Source organism: Oryx dammah, unplaced genomic scaffold (genome assembly GCF_014754425.2).
Source record: "Oryx dammah isolate SB20612 unplaced genomic scaffold, SCBI_Odam_1.1 HiC_scaffold_18, whole genome shotgun sequence".
NCBI classification, from domain to species: domain Eukaryota; kingdom Metazoa; phylum Chordata; class Mammalia; order Artiodactyla; family Bovidae; genus Oryx; species Oryx dammah.
The window spans coordinates 85,049,502-85,069,801 of NW_024070202.1; the positions used below are offsets into that span (position 1 = coordinate 85,049,502).

Here is a 20,300-nt window from a genome sequence, read left to right on the forward strand (position 1 = left end):
AGTCCATCGGGTCATAAAGAGTCAGACACACTGAATGACTTAACACTTTTCACAGCATTGAAGAATTAAGGCAGTGTCATTCAAATTAAACAATTCTGTAGTTTCTCTGCCTCAATTATGAAATTTTCAGAGAGATTTGAAATCTCATGAAAATGAAATATAGACAGTGATTTTATATTCTATAGTTCTAAATTTTCTGACTAGCGTAATAAGGCCAGAAATAGAAACAGTTGAAATAGTTCATTCTACTACTAGCTTATTTGTGGTTTAAAAAGTTTTCATAATTAGCATAGTTTTGTTGAAAGAGCAGATTGAAAGTATTTTTAAAAATTGTCTACAATTGCTTTTTTGAGTAGGTTTTTTTCCTTTTTCCAGATATCCTGGAGGAGAAGCCTGTTTTAGTCTGGGATTACTTTTTTTTTTAATTAAATGTAATTTTTGGCAATTCTTCATCATTATCATATAGTAGTTTGACCTGTATATTTGTTTATTATTACTTCAGTGGGTACTCCTTAGTTTATTCAAGTAACAAATATTTAAACAAAATTTTAGAGGGTACTAAAAGGTAAGTGTTTGTGACGAAAGATGATGTACTGTAAATGAGCATTTTATGATTCTGGTTTGATTATGACCTGGTTTACTTGCTTATACAATACAGTTTAGTGTGTGGGGTGATAAAGAAGACAGATTTAGACTAAAGGTTAGGATAATTAATTATATTCCCTATTACTGTTTTAAGATATTCCTTAGTTGAATTACTGCAAGTTCCTCCATATAGTTCTCTCTCTGCCTTGCCCTGTGTCCGTTCATCTTCCAGATTGCCAAGAAGTTAAGCTTCTTAATGTATACTTTGATCTTAATTAAGAGACTTTCTTTAAAGATCACACGATGCTTTTCAGATAGAATTTAGACTGTGTAATAGGCAACCTGCATTCTTTCTTATGTAGCCTTTCTTTTGCTTTCATCCTCAAAGCCCGTAGGGCATCTTCTAAATTACTAAAGCACTTCTAAAAGCACTTGGCCCTTTGGTATTCCCATACCATTACAATTTGTGTTTCTTTTGTCTGGATGAACATCTCCCCCTTCAACTACCTTACTGTATTTTAACAGTCCTTTAAGATACAAGTCTGCCAGTTGAGTCTATCTTCCATATCTCCAAATGTGAAACCCATATATAAGTAGGGCCAACTGTACTGTGCCATTTTATATCAGGGAGTGGAGCATCCATGAATTTTGGTATCTCTGAGGTCCTAGAGTACAACATGGGGATTAAGGAGCCAATCCTTCCCTCTACTGTATTTGTTCTGATGATCTTCACCAATTCTCATCTATTCAGGCCAAAGTACTAGCTCTTTTCAGAATTTGCAGACCTTGTACCTTTCTGAAAAAGAAACATATCCTTGCCTTTTAATCATTTCTCACATTGGAACCTAAGCTTCTTCAGATGAGCAGTCACTTGCCTCACATCTGACGTTGGCAGAGGGCTGGGAACCTATTAGATGCACGATACATGTTTTTTGTTTTTGTTTTTTCATTTGTTATTTAGTTGTTTAATGAGTATTCCACAAACTCTGAATTAAAATCTTCTCTTAGACTATGGTATTTATGATTTGTGTAAATACTCTTTGTTTCCAGTGGAACATACATTTTGAAGAAATAAGTAAAGCAGCTATATTTTCTTCACCAAACACTATTAAAAATAACAGCTAAGTAAGAATTATTAACTGAGGACTTCTGTCCATACCACTTCTAATCAGAATATCCTTGGCAATTCAGATTCCTTCTGTCTCCTATATGTAAAAGTTATGTGGCACATTGCTTATCACATACCATGCAAAGTCTTTTTAGAAGAAAGAATCATCGTTCAGTTCTATTCCTGTCAGTTTAAATGTACCATAGCAATGGAAATATGCCTTTTCAATATGGTACATGAATTTATACCAAGGCTTGATAACTGAACTGTCAGAAATCCTGAATTCATCAAAGACTGCATTATTTTTATATAGTAAAAAGATATAGTTCTCCACTCTATTACATAAATTGTCATCATAATATTACAGTTAAAATTAATGAACCATTCTCTGGGATTTGAAAAGCCAGTTATCATAGAGTTTTCCTGATGAAGCTCAAGTTTATAAATGAATTAAGTCTGTGTGGTTGTTGCAACAATCATGAACTTATTTCTCAACATTACAAAATAACCCCTTTCTGCCCCCAACAAAGGCTGGCATGAAAAAAAAAAGTAAAGAAGTTATACTTAATCAAACTAAGTTATGTAGGGCTTTAAGGGAAAAATAATCCTATGAGGAATATTAATTGTCATAGCAAATATTTCTTACTTAAACGTGAATATTTGCCTTAAAACAGGTTTTGTTTTTTCCTACCCTTTAATCAGTCTCAACCAAGCATACACACTACCACACCCTTGGTATATACGACTGTATGTTGAATTACATCATTTGATATGCCTTTCTTGTCTCTCAAATAAGAAACTATCCTTTAAAGTATCAACCAATATTCTCAGTGACTTTTATATATATTCCATTGCCTCCTTTTGAAATTCCATTAATTTTAGATGAATTTCAAGTATCAAAAGAAGGCTGTTGACTGGGGGGAAGGTCACACAATGTGTGAGCTAAGAACCCAGTTACAAATAAATAATCCTTGCAAAAATCTTTTATCAGCTCTTGAGGAAATGCCAGATTTTCTTTGCCTTATTAAGAGAGTATGTTATTGAAAAACCTCATTTATGTTCACTGAATGATAATTGGCATCTCCCTATTGTTATTTTTAAATATTTCTCTTATTTTTATATACAAATAAATATAGTTAAATACAAAATAATTTATAACAGGGATATAAATATAAAAGAAGTTGTTATAATTTGTATATATATATTGATATATGCTTTCTATTAGAATCACTAGATCAGAAATATCAGGAACTCTGAAATATTGAGTTGGAGCCTATTGACACCATTTATATCAGTTCATTAGCTAATTCTGTCTGCCTTTCAAGAATCATGAAAAACTTTGGTCTCTATCAGTTTTAGCTTAACTGGATGCTAAAATGACAGCATTAAAAAATTCACCAATACTGAGTTTTTAAGAAATTTGTACATGTTTATTGTTCCTTTTAAATGATTTTGATGACTTACTAAATTTTTTATTTTTGTCCAGCTTTTCTGGTAGTATGTGCAGAAACTATAGCTCAGGTATTCCCTCTCACACAGGAGATGGGCTTTTTAGTGTATGTCTTCTATTCAGTGTCTCTTAATACTTTGACTTAAGTTGAAGTGAGGATGTTTTCAAATTAGAGTTAGATTTTTTGGCTAACATCAGATGTGGTATTGAGGAAACTGAACTCTGAAAACTTGGGTTCAAATTCTAGCTCAGTTCGTACATCAGCTGCGTGATTTTATACAGATCACTTACCTTCTGTAAAAGTTAACTTTGTACTCCTAAACCTGAAAGTAATCATCTTAACTTAATTCCCCCTGACAGGTTTTAGAAGGATCAGAGAAATATGGGGTATAGGTTTAATTTTTAAAGCAAATTATATGTAGATGAAGCATTTGTCATAGAATATTACAGTTCATTCCTTAATTTGGTGCATAGAAAGTACATCCAGAGAATGCAAACAACTGAAGGTTGATGGACTCAAGATTCTAAAGTCAGGAGGAGTTTATGTTAGGATTGGTAAAGTTTGATTTTTCCAATCCCTTGACTAGCTCTTTATCCTCTTTAATTTCCCAAATCAGTGAGCAATATGCTAGTAGTTTTCCTAGACATGGCAGTTTGAAAAAAATACTAATTTTGTATACCTGGCATTCCCTACTCTCTGACCTTAATAAAGGAAAGAATGTATGGGATCAAGGCAGTGTATTAAAGGGTCAAATGTAAGTTTATATTCAGGCTTGCCACTAAGATTCTTAAACTCCCTGTCTTATTTGTATTTATGAGAGAGGGCCAGTATATTTGTTTTGTATTATTTTTTAAATGGCACATATTTTAGGACTTTATAGTATTCTATTATATTTCCATGGCTTTGCTTATACTATCCTATCTGGAATGATCTTACCCAATCTGTCCACATAGAAAACCTCTGTATATCCTTTCCATTTTATCTCAAAAGGTGTGGTGTCCTCAGTTTGCCTTCTGTAATGCAGTCAGACAGCTTAGGTGTCCCTCTCCATATACTACCCTACATATGAAATGTCACCCCCACTAGAGCTGGTCTATTATTTGTTCATTTTTCTTTTCGTTTTTGCTTACCCTTTTCCCAACTAAGCTGTATACTTTTAGAAGAAAGAGAATGATGCATAGAAAGGACTAGATAATTACTTAGTAAATGAATGAATGTGGGAAACATCTAATATATTCTGCATCTGTGTGTATGTGTGTGTGTGTGTGTGTGTGTGTGTGTGTGTGTATTCAGTTCAGTTCATTTCAATTGCTCAGTCATGTCCGACTCTTTGCAACCCCATGAATCGCAGCACGCCAGGCCTCCCTGTCCATCACCAACTCCTGGAGTTCACTCAGACTCATGTCCATCGAGTCAGTGATGCCATCCAGCCATCTCATCCTCTGTCATCCCCTTCTCCTCCTGCCCCCAATCCCTCCCAGCATCAGAGTCTTTTCCAATGAGTCAACACTTCTCATGAGGTGGCCAAAGTACTGGAGTTTCAGCTTTAGCATCATTCCTTCCAAAGAAATCCCAGGGCTGATCTCCTTCAGAATGGACTGGTTGGATCTCCTTGCAGTCCAAGGGACTCTCAAGAGTCTTCTCCAACACCACAGTTCAAAAGCATCAATTCTTTGGCGCTCAGCCTTCTTGACAGTCCAACTCTCACATCCATACATGACCACTGGAAAAACCGTAGCCTTGACTAGACGGACCTTAGTCGGCAAAGTAATGTGTCTGTTTTTCAATATGCTCTAGGTTCGTCATAACTTTCCTTCCAAGGAGTAAGTGTCTTTTAATTTCATGGCTGCAGTCACCATCTGCAGTGATTTTGGAGCCCCCAAAAATAAAGTCTGACACTGTTTCGACTGTTTCCCCATCTATTTCCCATGAAGTGATGGGACCAGATGCCATGATCTTTGTTTTCTGAATGTTGAGCTTTAAGCCAACTTTTTCACTCCCCTCTTTCATTTTCATCAAGAGGCTTTTTAGTTCCTCTTCATTTTCTGCCGTAAGGGTAGTGTCATCTGCATATCTGAGTTTATTGATATTTCTTCCAGCAGTCTTGATTCCAGCTTGTGCTTCTTCCAGTCCGGTGTTTCTCATGATGTACTCTGTATAGAAGTTAAATAAGCAGGGTGACAATATACAACCTTGACGTACTCCTTTTCCTATTTGGAACCAGTCTGTTGTTCCATGTCCAGTTCTCACTGTTGCTTCCTGATCTGCATATAGGTTTCTCAAGAGGCAGGTCAGGTGGTCTGGTGTGTATATATATATATATATATATATATATATATATATAATATACACACATATATATATACATATTATTTATATATCCAATAGTTAAAAATGTATCATATGATTACTACATGCCATGATTTCCATTTTTAGGAATAGAAAGACTAGTTAAAAGTGCAGAAATACACCAAAAAACACGTATTATATTGTTTTTTTTCAATAAGTATGAATTTTGACAAAGATATTTGGAATGGAAACTTTAGACCAGCAATTACAAGTTTTATATCTCCTTTGATTAAACTCATACCAGCTGAAATGAAACTGTTTTCCCCATGGAATATTTTGTGGGAATTAGAAACAAACTGCCTAATTAAGGTATCTCAATAAATGATACATCTATATTAGAAATTTCTTTAGTGGCCCTCTATTATCACAAATATAGATCTTAAGTAAATGTGTGTTTGTGTGTGTGTGTGTGTGTGAGTGTGTGAGAAAAAGAGAGTTAGTCACTCAGTCATGTCTGACTCTTTGTGACCCTGTGAACGCCAGGCTGCTCTGTTCATGGGATTTTCCCAGGAAGAACACTGGAATGGGTATCTATTCCCTTCTCTAGGATATCTTCCTGACCCAGAGATTGAACCTGGATCTCCTATATTGCAGATGGATTATTTACCATCTGAGCCACGAGGGAAGCCCTTTTAAGTAAATACAGTAACTTAACTGAGTACCATATGGTGCAGTATAATAATTGTATAAGTCTTGCATTAACTGTAAAAGTTCCTTGAAATAATAGATGTTTTTATTAGAAAAAAACTACATGCAAAGCAGGTTTATAGAAATTTGATTTTTTTACTGCATTACCTAACCCTATAAATCTTTTGGTATAATCTGCTTTCACATAACTTTAAGAGCTCACTATTAAGTAATAGCTCAAAAATGCCAACATCTCAAAAATGTGGCAAGAAATATAGAAAGTTTCCTTGAATGTTTTGTTTTATTTTGTTTGACTCTTATTTCATAAAGAATATGTAATGTCATATACTAGAACTATTCTAAGGATTACAAGAATGATAAAATCTTAGCTGTAATATTGCTTTTCTCAGTAGCAAATGGCTCATATCTTCTGTAATCTAGGCAGGAAATTTATATCCATGTTTAAGAGGAGAACTCATTTGTTACTGAAAATATAATAAAACAGAAATAAGTGGCCAGGAAATTTTAATAGTTATTTAAAAGGAGGTAGATCTCTACCTATGCATATTTTTGATACAAGAAAGGTTTAGTGTGCTTTTTCTTCAGGGTTAACTCTTTCCTAAGAATGGAAGAAGAAAGATGATTCTGACATATAGCATAGTTAAGGAAAGCAAGACAGTGTATTCTCTATGAACCATGGAATTTCCAATGTCAGTAATGAAATTGAGTTTGAAAATGCCACTGATAATATTTTGGTTCTTGGCATGCAGCCATGGAAGAAGTCCTTCATCCATATATAATAACCTATGTCAGGGAAATAAAAGTGATTGCTGAATTATTATTATTGCTCTTATTTTGTTGATGAAATAGTGGCACAGAAAAATTAGATAAGGTGTCATACTATAACGTCACAATTGATCAATTTTAGCTTAAATTTCATGACCCTAGCATCCTTGCCAATTGACTATACTACTTTCAAAAATGTTATGTTAAATATTGTTTATTTCAATGAAATAAAATATATTCAAAAGTCTTTGGGCGACTTCCAAAGAAATTTTAAATTGGCCTTTCTTGAACTCATCCTTAAAATACCTACACACATAATCCATTACTGTCTTGGCCTAGAAGTCTTTCTAAAAGATTTGTTTCTTATTCCTCCTTGTTGAGTACACATGAAAGACAACTTTCCAAATGTCTTGAGTTAGATTGTATAATATTCTGCCCAATAAAATGTAATTGGGGGAAATATGTGTGATGTCTGGGCAGGGGCAGAAAACACTACTAGCCAAGCTTCTTGTCCAAATGGGGGATGCACAAAGTCAAGTTGACCTCATGCATCACAGGCGCAGTAGTCCTAGAGTGCCGCAGACATCAACTCTATATCAATGAAATATAAATGTTTCATTGACACTAATTATGATGTTATGATACTGAGCTTTGGGGTGGTGTTTGTTTGTTCACAAAACATAATCTATACTATCATGACATATATCTTATTTTATGAAGGAAATATGATATGTGATAACTGCAATAAATGTGAAAATATGAATTTATGAGAAAAGAACAAGATGGCAAACATCATAATGCCAGTTCAAATTGTAGATAGCTTTTAGAAATAATTATTGCACACAGAAAAGGACGTCAGTGGTCATAACTATTTTTATGGGAATATTATAAAATCCTTACCTACATTGCTTTACCAGCATCATCATATACAGTACTATAAACAGGATCAATAAGTCACATGTAATCATGAGACTAATCTGTGTATTGTGGGACAGTGCTGTCTTTCTTATTCGTATATGTCTTTCCCCTACTCATTTATAAAGTACTGTATTTGTTCTAAGGTGAGTAGAGGACCTTTAGGTCAGGGGAGTGTGTGGATGATAAATTGGCGCCTGACAGCTTAAGACCTGTGGTAGCTTCTGGTGCAGCACAGATTCCTTAGTCGTATGACTTTGGGAAATAAAAAAAAAAGCTAAAGAGTATAACATAGGATTTTAGAGCTACAGACTTACTACTGATATTACACTAAATATTTTTGTAAAGAAAATGCCCAGTTTTATATTGGCATTGACTACTTTAGAGACGAATCATGGTCACAATATATATAAAAAGCTGATAAAGAAAAATAATATAAGTCCATTCCCCAAATCTAAACTGAGACAGCATTGTGGCCTACAACATATAACCAGATTTGCAGATTTAAGTATGTGTATATATATTATTAAAATTGTTTTAGATGCAGTTATCTCAAAAGCACCGATTTACCAACAATAGTGGTTTAATTAAATGGATTAAATTGCAAAATGATTTCTCAAGGAATTCTCAAAAGCACCAAAGATTTAAAAGTGGTAAAGAAAGTTTGAAGATACGAAAAATTCCCAGAATACATTGCTAAAGAAATCAGGTAACAAATTATTACACATAATACAATTCTTATTTCTTGAAGGTAATTATATACTGTAATTGATTTTTGCTCATGGGAAATGATTTCAAGTTTCATTGTTAATAATATGATATACAATGAAAATAAGATGTGTCTGATTTATTTGTGGCTACATTCTGCCAAATTCTTTATTATCATTTTAATTTGATATAAAAGGAGGGATAAAAGAAAGCCTTTTTTTTTAAGTGTTAGAAAATTAAGTAGTAAATTAATGATGATGAAATAATACTTAGAAATGTTTATAATTTCAGATATATCTGAGGATGATTCAATTGTCCTCAGAAATAAGATCCTCCCAAATATTAGCCAGAAATATAGGCAAGAATTGGGCTTCCCGGGTGGTGCTAGTGGTAAAGAACAATCCTGCTGATGCAGGAGACCTAAGAGACATGTGTTCAATCCCTCAGTCAGGAAGATCCCCTGAAGGTGGTCATGTCGAAATTATGAGTAAATAATGTATAATTCTAAGGTTTGATTAGGTTGAAATTTTCTTTCTGGTAGAAAGAATTCTGAGGTATGTTAAAAAAAATTATATGTAAATATGACTATGCCATAAAATTTTAAGAGAGAAATTAGTACTTTCTTGTTTGGTTTACCTGAAAACTAAACAATGATAAAAGTCTAATGCATAAGTTTTATATTTATAGAAATAAGGGTATAGTCAGTGGTTTTATGTGATTTATTTGCTTGACTTTATAGTTTGCCTAGAATCCAATCAACTTTGTCATGCTGAACACAGTTTTATTTTTCCTTAAGTAGTTTGAATAATATGTATAGCTAATTATGAAGCATATTCCAACTAGGAGAAAGTTTTTTTTTTCCTTTCTATTTTAATTCAAGAAAATAGGGAAATATTTTAAAATCTAAAAATATCCAGTTTTACTTTCCCCAGATAATCTTCTCATTATCTGAATATGAGTCCAAGACCATAATTGGTTAAATATTGATTAGGTCATTTAAGAGCACAAATGAAAATTTTATATAGATAAATTTCCATGCTGGGTACAAAAACATGGTAAATTTGTTAAGCTACTGGAAGACTGCAAGCATAGAAAAGCATTCTATCCATTTTAGAATATTTATAATGCATTTTTTTGGTCCCAAATGAAATAATAATGTTTACCACTAATAGAATTCAAATACAAATGTAATAGCTTGGTAATTTTTTAAAGTCTAACTGCCACATGTTGAAATTTCACTGTGGAACAGAAATATCTGCTCTGTTATTCCTGTAAACTTATTACCTTTTGCTACTCTGAGTTAATGACTAAAATTAATTTGCAAAGATTTACATGAGTATCTTTCCATGAGTATATCATTCTCATCCTTTGTTTTTTCTTCTTCTACTTTTATTGAGATATAATGGACATATAGCATTACATACAAGATATAATGGACATATAGTATAAGTTTAAATGGGGCATCCCTCATAGCTCAGTTGGTAAAGAATCCATCTGCGATGCAGGAGACCCTGGTTTTATTCCTGGGTTGGGCTGATCTGCTGGAGAAGGGATAGGTTACCCACTCCAGTATTCTTGGGCTTCCCTTGTGGCTCATCTGATAAAGAATCCACCTGCAATGCAGGAGACCTGGGTTCAATCTCTGGGTTGGGAAGATCCCCTAAAGAAGGGAAAGGCTGCCCACTTCAGTATCCTGGCCTGGAGAATTCCATGGACTCTATAGTCCATGGGGTCGCAAAGAGTCAGCCACGAATGAGCGACTTTCACTTCACTTCATTTCATAAGTTTAAAGTGTATATGATTTAACTTACAAATATCATGAAGTGATTATATGATTTGTGAGCATTCACCATCTCATATAGATATAAAATCAAAGAAATAGAAACCTATCTCCTTGCGATGAGAACTTTTAGGATTGACTCTCAGTTTTCATATAGTATAACTTACAGCAGTGTTCATTGTATTACTATTTATCATTGTTGTGTATTACAGCTCTGGTACTTATTTATCTTATAACTGGAAGTTTGTACCTTTCAGCTACCTTCATGCACTCTCCCCACTCCCATTCGCTACACACTGGTCTCTGATAACTACACACTGGTCTCTGATAACTACAAATTTGATATCTTTTTTATGGGATTGTATGTTCATTTGTTTTTGAAGTATAATTGACCTACAACACTATGTTAGTTCTTTGTACACAACATAGTGATTTGGAATTTCTATACATTTCAAAATGGTCACCATGGTAAGTCTAGTTATCATTCTTCCTGACTTTCATGTAACCATAAAGTAGTGGCTAAGTAATAGTCAAACTGAAGTATATTGTAGTATTAAGACTTTGGGGATATTACTAAAAAAAAACCCTATGAAAGAATTCCAAGGATTACTCTTTAGTTATGTTTTAGATCATCTATGTTCCTCAAGAATATTTGGTTTTAATAAACAGTGTATATTATACATAATCTTTCTTTTTTCCCTCATACTCAGAGTTTTAATATTAGCAGAGTCACTCAATGGATGTGTTTGCCAGCCACACCATAGCCATCGTCTCAAATGACATTACCCATCTGACCACTAGTCACATCTAGGTTTTGTATTTTTTTAATTTTTTGAACTTTGGAGCATAGCCTATTAACAGTGTTGTGATAGTTTACAGTGAAAGCAGTTAGCCATGCATATACATACATCCGTTCTCCCCCAAACTCCCCTCTCATCCAGGCTCCCACATAGCTTTGAGCAGAGTTACATGAAGTCATATCTCAGTTTACAGCTCTGACCTGCGTGATTCTAAGGCATACATATGTCTTTGTTTCTCTTGAAGAAAATATTTTAAAGGTGTAAAGGTTTAGATGTCATAGAGTGAGTGAAGTCGCTCATTCGTGTCCAACTCTATGCGACCCCATGGACTGTAGCCTACCAGGCTCCTCCGTCCATGGGATTCTCCAGGCAAGAATACTGGAGTGGGTTGCCATTTCCTTCTCCAGAGGATCTTCCCAACCCAGGGATTGAACCTGGGTCTCCTGCATTGGAGGCAGATGCTTTAACCTCTGAGCCACCAGGGAAGCATAGAATTGTCCTGAAATCTGTTTTGAATAATATCCTACCACTCTTTTTTCAATAAAATCATTTTCCCTTGAATTCTTAATGCATTATTTAAGCTTATACTTCATTTTCTTTTCCTTTTTCCCTTGTTTTTTTTTAGCAAGATTTTCCTTTTATCGTTACTCTGTGTTAGCCAACAGATCTAGTATGCAAATTTTGCTTTTATACTCACATTTATTCCTTATTGAATAAATAAAGAACTTTTCAGCACATTATGGTTATTTTTTGGAACAGTTTACTGATAAATGTGAAAATATTAAAATTGTTTTTCTTCTTCGTTGATTATCAAATAGTGATTATTTAAACTATTAGAGGCTATTAAGTATATATATGAAACCAAATAGTGTTTCATGTATTAATCACTAATATGCTCTAAGTTTAGTCAGAAATCATGTATTTGTTGACATATGATGGCAAAATAAGTGACAGGACTTGACTTTAGCAAAACATTATTGAATATGTAAAAACAGACAAGCAACCTTTGGTCCCACATTTGATGTGTCAGTATAGAAAATGTATAAATATATACATATATGTACATACACACACAAACACACAGATGTGTGTACCATATTACCCCCGTATGTCTCATCTCAGAAGAAAAACTAACAACACAAAGCTTAATTAAAGAGACATTCTCTGGCAGTATTAAATAACCTTTAATTATTAAAAAGACAGCATTTTACCTTTCATCTTATACTCCAGATTGTCGTATATGCTGGCTTATATGTAAATTAAACCATATTAGTAAAACTAGATCTATCTACATTACCAATATGATTAAATTACATGAGGCAAAATGTAACAAAGTTTGTATATACAGATCTTCTTCAACTTATGTTGGAATTATGCTAATGCAAGTTGCTTCAGTTGTGTCCGACTCTTTGCAATCCTGTGGACTGTAGCTGCCACACGTCTCTGTCCACGGGGATTCTCCAGGCAGAATACTGGAGTGGGTTTCCATGCCTTCCTCTAGGGGATCTTTCTCACCCAGGGATCGAACCCTCATGCATCCCTTATGTCTCCTACATTGGCAGGCGGGTACTTTACCACCAGAGCCACCTAGGAATCTACTTGTATGTTGTATAAGTATGTTGGAGTTAATACACAATAAACTCACTGTAAGTTGAAAAATATAAGTAGAAAATGCATTTTAATACACCTAACCTGAACATCATAGCTTAGCCTAGCCTGCCTTGAAAGTGCTCAGAACATTTATATAGCCTACAATTGGGCAAAATCATTTAACACAAAGGATGATTCATAATAGAGTGTTGAATAGCTCATGTAATTTATTGAATACTGTTCTGAATGTGAAAAACAAAATGGTTTTCTGGATATAGAATGGTTGTGAGTACATCCGTTGTTTATCCTTACTGTTGCCTAGCTGACTTGGAGCTGCAGCTCACTGTTGCTGCCTTGCCTCATGAGAGTATCATATCACATATTGCTAGTCTGGGAAAAGATCAAAATTCAAAATTCGAAGTATGGTTTCTACCTAATTGCTTTCACACCATCATAAAGTTGAAAACTCCCAAGTTAAACCATCATAAGTCAGGGACCATCTGTATTGCATTCTGCTTCTCAGTTATGTATCTATTGATAAATTTTATAAATCTTATATAAACAGGGAGCAAAAGACTGTCAACAAGTTAATATTTAGATAGTGGTACAGTAGTAGTTGCTACTAGGTCTCAGTACAAATTGCTTCCCTTCCCTCCATCCATACGCATAATTTCAGTATACATCTGATACTCCTGTGCCTGCATAACATGCTCTATAGTTTTACAGTGAATTTTAGTGGTACTATTTTTTGAAACTGGACATGTGTGTCAACTATCTATTGCTGCGTAATGAACCACCCCCAAAACTTCATTACTCAAAACAACAAGTCATTCATTTTGCTCATGGGTCTGCTCTTCAGGCAGGATTCAGCAGTTAACAGCTGGTCCATGCCATGGTGCTCACCTAGGGCAGCTGCACTGAAGGAGGGGGCTGAAGGAGCCATGTCCAAGATGATGCATTCGTGTGACTGGTGGGGTGGTTCAAGTATACAGAATACTGCATACCACTGGAAACTGTCCACTAGTTGCTGCTGTTGCTGTTAAGTCGCTTCAGTCGTGTCCGACTCTGTGCGACCCCATAGGCGGCAGCCCACAAGGCTCCCCCATCGCTGGGATTCTCCAGGCAAGAACACTGGAGTGGGTTGCCATTTCCTTCTCCAGTGGATGAAAGTGAAAAGTGAAAGTGAAGTCGCTCAGTCGTGTCCAACTCCACTAGTTGACTTGACCTAAATCTCTTTTACAGAGACATACAAAATCTGTTAAGAACTTTGATTTTCCTGCCTGGAAGGTATTAGGCACAACATAAGTAACAGGCTAAGTGAATCTTTGCTTAAAAATAACACTCCTAGCCATTCTGAGAGCAAAATTCAGAACTGGTTCATATCACTGCTACTCATATTCAGGCAGTTAAAACTTAATAACATGGCCATATCTAGCTTAATAACATTGTCATATCTACCAGACAAGGCTGGTAGTGTAGTCTTGAGCAGGGGGTCCTTATGCCTAGCCAGAACTCTATTCTTGTACAAGAAGGAATGAGTTTTTAGTGAAAACTAGCAGTCTTTCATAAATTCACAGACTAATTACTCTTTCTTTTGTTTATATAAAGTAAGCAAAGATATCTACATAATTTCACTTAAAGCATGGATCCTACCATTTTGTAAGGATGAGTTTTTCTAATACAGAAATTCCCTATGTATCTCTGAATATCCCATGCCTAGATCTGTGCCTTGAAAAAAAAAAACAGTGGGTGCCTAATAAACATTAGTTAAATGGCTGAATATTCCAGCTTTCAAAACATCCACATTATCACCAATTATATTTGTTTACTCCCAACTTTGTTTACAGAGACTTAGCAAATAGATGAATACTGAAAAAGGGCAAATTTAACTTCTAATTTGGAATAGAAGAAAGACTACTCAATTCTTCCAAATTCTTAGTCAAAAAACAGCTATCAAAGCCAGTAACTCTGGCAGAAAAAAAAATGCCCAGTTCCAAGGGATTTGATGTTTTCATATGTAGACTCATTACTGTTCTAGAAATAGCTGAACTGTGAGCAGTGCCTAGCCAAAGACAACATTAAAGGTTTTGAGAGAAAAGTTTTCTTGATGTACACAGTTTCATTGGTCCTGTACCAGTATTTTCATATGTTTCTCCTTTCCTTTACAATTATAGCTCAGTTGGCTGATGCTCTGCTTTCCAGTCGTTCTGCATTGAGCTATTTTCATTCTAACACATAGTTATTTTCAGTCTCACCTGGAAATGAGTGCAGTGGCCACCTGATGATACTGATTCCATCTAACCTTCTTTGTGTTCCAAGATGGAGCACACGTTATTTTTGGTTTGACACTGCTTTGTATTGATTCTAAGAATTCAGTGCAAGACTTTCTTTCTTTTTTTTTTTTTTTTGTTGTCTAGCCTCACGAGTCTGTCAGAATGACATAGCCATTAAAATGTAGGTTTGACAGTAGCACAAAGTCAGAAGCATTTGTACATTGTTTATGCCAGGAGTTGCTGCACTCAGATTTCAACTTGGAAGATGACGCTAGAATAGTTCAGGATATAGACGTATTTCTCAAGAGTTAAACACATTTATTTTTATGTTTGTTCCACGTCCATTTGTGAGATGTTTTTTATGGTAACATGTAATTAATGTATCACAGGTTAATAGTTTCTCTTGCCAACACCTTTCTCCTCTGGCCCTGGCTGCCCTCTTGCTTCTCACTCCTCAGTGGCTCTTCAGAGTACAGAATGATCGAGGATTCTTTCAGTATTTCAGGGTTGACTGAAAACCACAGGAGGTGACCCCAAGCAGTTCCATGAGAAGGGCTCAAGTAGAAAGAGAAAATACAGATCCAAATATTCCTTGGTACTTAGGAATTCTTCTTAAAAAGGAAAAAGAGTTAAAATTAAGGCATCCCTTTCTTTTATATTTAGGAATTCAGAAATCTTTGTGGGATTTAGAATGTTTTTAAATCTAAGAAATGCAAACCATTTACATTTATAGTCTACTGACAAATGCTGACATTTCCAGAAATTTCACTGTTGAACGAAATGGCTGATCATCCTTACCTCCCGATAAAGAAGTGTGCCTTAACATTCTTAACATTGTCTTAACATTGCTTGTATTAAGCTACTTGCTTTCCAGAGATTTCCTTGAAGGAAATGGAGAGGAAGATATTGAGAAATTATATTCTACTTAACATTTCCATAATCCTCAATCAAAGTATGCAATAATTAAAGTGTATTTCTGTCCTTACCAACTTCAGTTCTTTATTCAACGTAATTTTTCCAGGGAGGCCATTCTAACTAAACTAAATTACTATGCCCATTACTCTATGCTTTATTTGTCTTCTGAGCACGTGTCACTGTCTAACATACTATATACTTTATTTGTTGTCTTGTCTGACATCTCCCTTTCCCCACTAGAGAATAAGCTCCTTGAAAGTAGTGACTTTTAGTCTGTCTTGACTATTGGCTAGATTCCCAACAGCTAAAGCAGTGTCCGCCACATAGCAGACTCTCAATAAATAGTTGTTATATGAATAACTGAATGACATGTTGAATAAATATGCATATTATATTTACTTAAAATTCCATGTTATTTATAAGATTTTCAATTTATTGTCAAAGAATTTTGGCATTATTGACATTTATGTTACTTTAGTTTGACTCTTGAAGTAAAGATGATGACATGGGAAAATTGCCAAAAATGATAGAAATTATAATTGTTTTATTTTCTAATGGACAATTTAGTGAAGAGTTTTAATATTTTTAATTATCTTTACATTTGAGTAACTTATTTTTTTGCCCATAGGTCATTGCATAAGCCAAATGGGGACTTTTGCACTAAATCTAAGCACATGGTTCTCCTTAGAGCTATACCCTTCTCCCCTGAGTCTTTTCATTATGCAATCTATTAAGATAGCAGCATGAAATCCAAGTTTTATTTTATAAATTGATTAGGAAAATAATTCTTCAAAATGTCCTTTTGTGAATGACAAAGATAGGGAGACCTTGATCCCAAGAAGTTTGGAGAAAATGAATATTCTCTTCTAACTTGTATCCTTTAACAGTTGAAGATTTCCTTTTTCAGTAAACAGTGAAACTTCTCTTTGTTTTAATATTATAAACCTCTCCCTGAATTAGTGCCTGTCTTTTCTTAATAGGATGCTAGTGATAATAGATGATTATTTTTGCAATTATTATTATTACTATCACTAATGATAATTTTGTGATGTTTTTGATCATCATTACAGATGAATAACAGTCATCAGCATGCATTTATATAATCAAAGAAAATATATGAGATTCTTAGGCTAAAACTGGGCTTGTCTTGTGGCTCAGCTGGTAAAGAATCCACCTGCAATGCTGGAGACCTGGGTACAATCCCTGGGTTGGGAAGATCCCCTGGAGAAGAGAAAGGCTACCTACTGCCTGGAGAATTCCATGGATAGTATTGTCCATGGAGTCACAGAGTCAGACACGACTGAGCGACTGTCACTTTCACTTTAGGCTAAAGTTCTCAAGTAAAATTCTCAACTAAATTAGTGTTAGTTGGCTGTTACCTGTTTTCCATAGAACTAGATTATTGTAAATGTGTTTATATGTTTAAAGTTTTGATATATTTAACTTTTTTAATTGAACAGGTTATCTTTTAAGTGTTTACTAATTATTTCTAGAATAAATGGAAGTTTAAAGCGCCCAGTATCTATTTCAAATTATTGATAAAGTAGAAAATTTTATGGTGATATAGAAATTAACCCCTGCCCCTGGGAAAAGCATCTTTGTATAATTGAATAAAAGCCAACTTTTAAATTCAGCTGTGTAGAGTTTTCTAGGATCAGTGAAATATACCTGCTGATGCAAATGAGAGTGTAGCAAGAAATATTTTGGCCTAACATCATCAGCATAATCCATCGCCTATGCCTCAGTGCCAACATGAGGCATTAGTATGCAAAGTAGGTTCCCAATAAGTATATTCTGAATGAATGTGTGTGCATAAATCTCCTTTCCTCAGCAAGATAGAGGCCTGGGTCTGTGACTCAGATTGTGATAAGAAAGGGCTGTGATCAAGGTAGAAGCTAAGACCTGTTTGTAGTTTTAGGGAGGGGACAAAAGGGAACCAAATTAAAGCCCAAGCCAGGAAATTTGGGAATAAAAGGACAATTGGAAAACTTTAAATCCATGGGAGCTGATTGAGAACAAAAACCACCCCAGTGAAGGTTCTGCTGTAGACATCAGTCCAGGTGGACTAGAGCAAAGCTGTTTATATGGGCTTCCTTGGGCATGTTCTCAGAGGTGTGAGTTTGCTTTACAGTAATTCTGTCTTTGAATGAGTGATAGTTCTTTCTGATCATCTAAAATAAATTAATATAAGCCTATTTCTTGATGAGTATATATGTATATATATTCTAGAGTTTACTAGACTTTACTCCTTGCTTTATAATTTTTATGTACAAAATATTGCTTCCATGTTGTTCTATTTAATTATCTAGGGCTACTGAGAAAAGAATACAAATAGACAACACATAAACAATGCATTTTCAGTAAAGAGAGGCCAATGACCTTAACCCACACAGTAGAAAGAAGAATTTACAGTGTCCAGTATGGAAAGTAAGAGGATAATGATCTTCACATAACATGTTCAATAGGGTGGGCTTAGTGGATTCAAAGGGGTTCCCTGGTGGCTCAGTAGTAAAGAATCTGCCTGCAGTGTAAGGGACACAGGAGGCACAGGTTAGATCCCTGGGTCAGGAAGATCCCCTGGAGAAGGAGTGGCAATCTACTCCAGTATTCTTGCCTGGGGAGTTCCATGGACAGCAAGCCTGGCGGGCTTCAGTCCACAGGGTCTCAAAGAGTTGGATACAATGGAAGTGACTTAGCACACAACACACAATCGATTCAAAAGGTCTATAAGATAGCAGTTACTTAATTTTCCATGTGCTAAAAATTATTCAGTTTAAAAATCATTCTTTAACCTAACTTGTTAATTTCATTTAGAATTAACGTGTATTTGTATTGGTTTCACAGTTTTGTTGTATTTAAATTGTAGCATTTTAGTTATTTTAGGCTTATGACAATTATAAGCAGAAGGATTGTTTAACATAGATTTATATTTATATAGTTGTGCAGTATAGAAACAGACTTATCCTGGGTTGTTGAAGCATTAAAATAAAGGTATTTCTCAAGTTTCAGTTTGAGAAGTGGAGTCATCAGAAATTTCTTCGGTCAGCTATTAAGGAGAAAGAGCTGGTTTGGACTTTTAATCTCATTATAAAATTCACAATATATATTATCTCATTATATATTATTGGATAAATGGATCAAATGTTTATTTCCTATTATAATATTTAAGATGGCATTAACTAATAAGGTAAAAATGAGCACATTAGCAATTTCTCAAACCAGATATCTTTTTTTTATTGATGTATAGTTCATCTACAATGTTGTTTTAGTTTCAGGTATACAGCAAAGTGATTCAGTTATATACATACATGTATCTTGTCTCTTTTAGATTCTATTCCCATATAGGTCATTACAAGGAATTAAGAAGAGTTCCCTGTTCTTCACAGTAGATCCTTATTAGTTACCTAGTTTGTGTAGTGTGTGTGTGTGTGAATACCAATTTCCCAAAATATCCCTCCTCCCAACCAAATATTTTCTGCATTACTTTTCTTTGATTTGATTTCATAAATATAACGTGTTGTCAGTTCAGTTCAGTTTAGTTCAGTTCAGTTGCTCAGTCGTGTCTGACTCTGCGACCCCATGAATCGCAGCACGCCAGGCCTGCCTGTCCATCACCAACTCCCGGAGTTCACTCAAACTCACATCCATCGAGTTGATGATGCCATCCAGCCATCTAATCCTCTGTCGTCCCCTTCTCCTCCTGCCCCCAATCCCTCCCAGCATCAGAGTCTTTTCCAATGAGTCAACTCTTCACATGAGCTGGCCAAAGTACTGGAGTTTCAGCTTTAGCATCATTCCTTCCAATGAACACCCAGGGCTGATCTCCTTTAGAATGGACTGGTTGGATCTCCTTGCAGTCCAAGGGACTCTCAAGAGTCTTCTCCAACACCACACTTCAAAAGCATCAATTCTTCGCGACTCAGCTTTCTTCACAATCCAACTCTCACATCTATACATGACCACTGGAAAAACCATAGCCTTGACTAGATGGACCTTTGTTGGCAAAGTAATGTCTCCGCTTTTGAATATGCTATGTAGGTTGATCATAACTTTCCTTCCAAGGAGTAAGCGTCTTTTAATTTCATGGCTGGAGTCCCCCTCTGCAGTGATTTTGGAGCCCCAAAAAATAGTCTGACACTGTTTCCACTGTTTCCCTATCTATTTCCCATGAAGTGATAGGACCAGATGCCATGATCTTCATTTTCTGAATGTTGAGCTTTAAGCCAACTTTTTACTATCTACTAATTAAAATATATATATATATTTTTTTTCCCTTGAACATTTTTATTTATTTTATTTTTTTTAATATTTAATTTTTTATTTTACTTTACAATTCTGTATTGGTTTTGCCATACATTGACATGAATCCACCACAAGTGTACATGTGTTCCCAAACATGAACCCTCCTCCCAC

General features: G+C 34.9%; 1 protein-coding gene and 1 non-coding gene across 2 annotated transcripts in view; one reads left to right on the top strand and one right to left on the bottom strand.

Annotated features, from left to right (window-relative positions):
- Nucleotides 1–20,300, top strand: part of KCND2 (potassium voltage-gated channel subfamily D member 2) — a 561,234-nt gene that overhangs the window by 133,639 nt on the left and 407,295 nt on the right. The window lies entirely within an intron of this gene.
- On the bottom strand, nt 11,523–11,594 carry TRNAW-CCA. The gene has a single exon. It is a non-coding gene; the product is annotated as a tRNA-Trp (tRNA).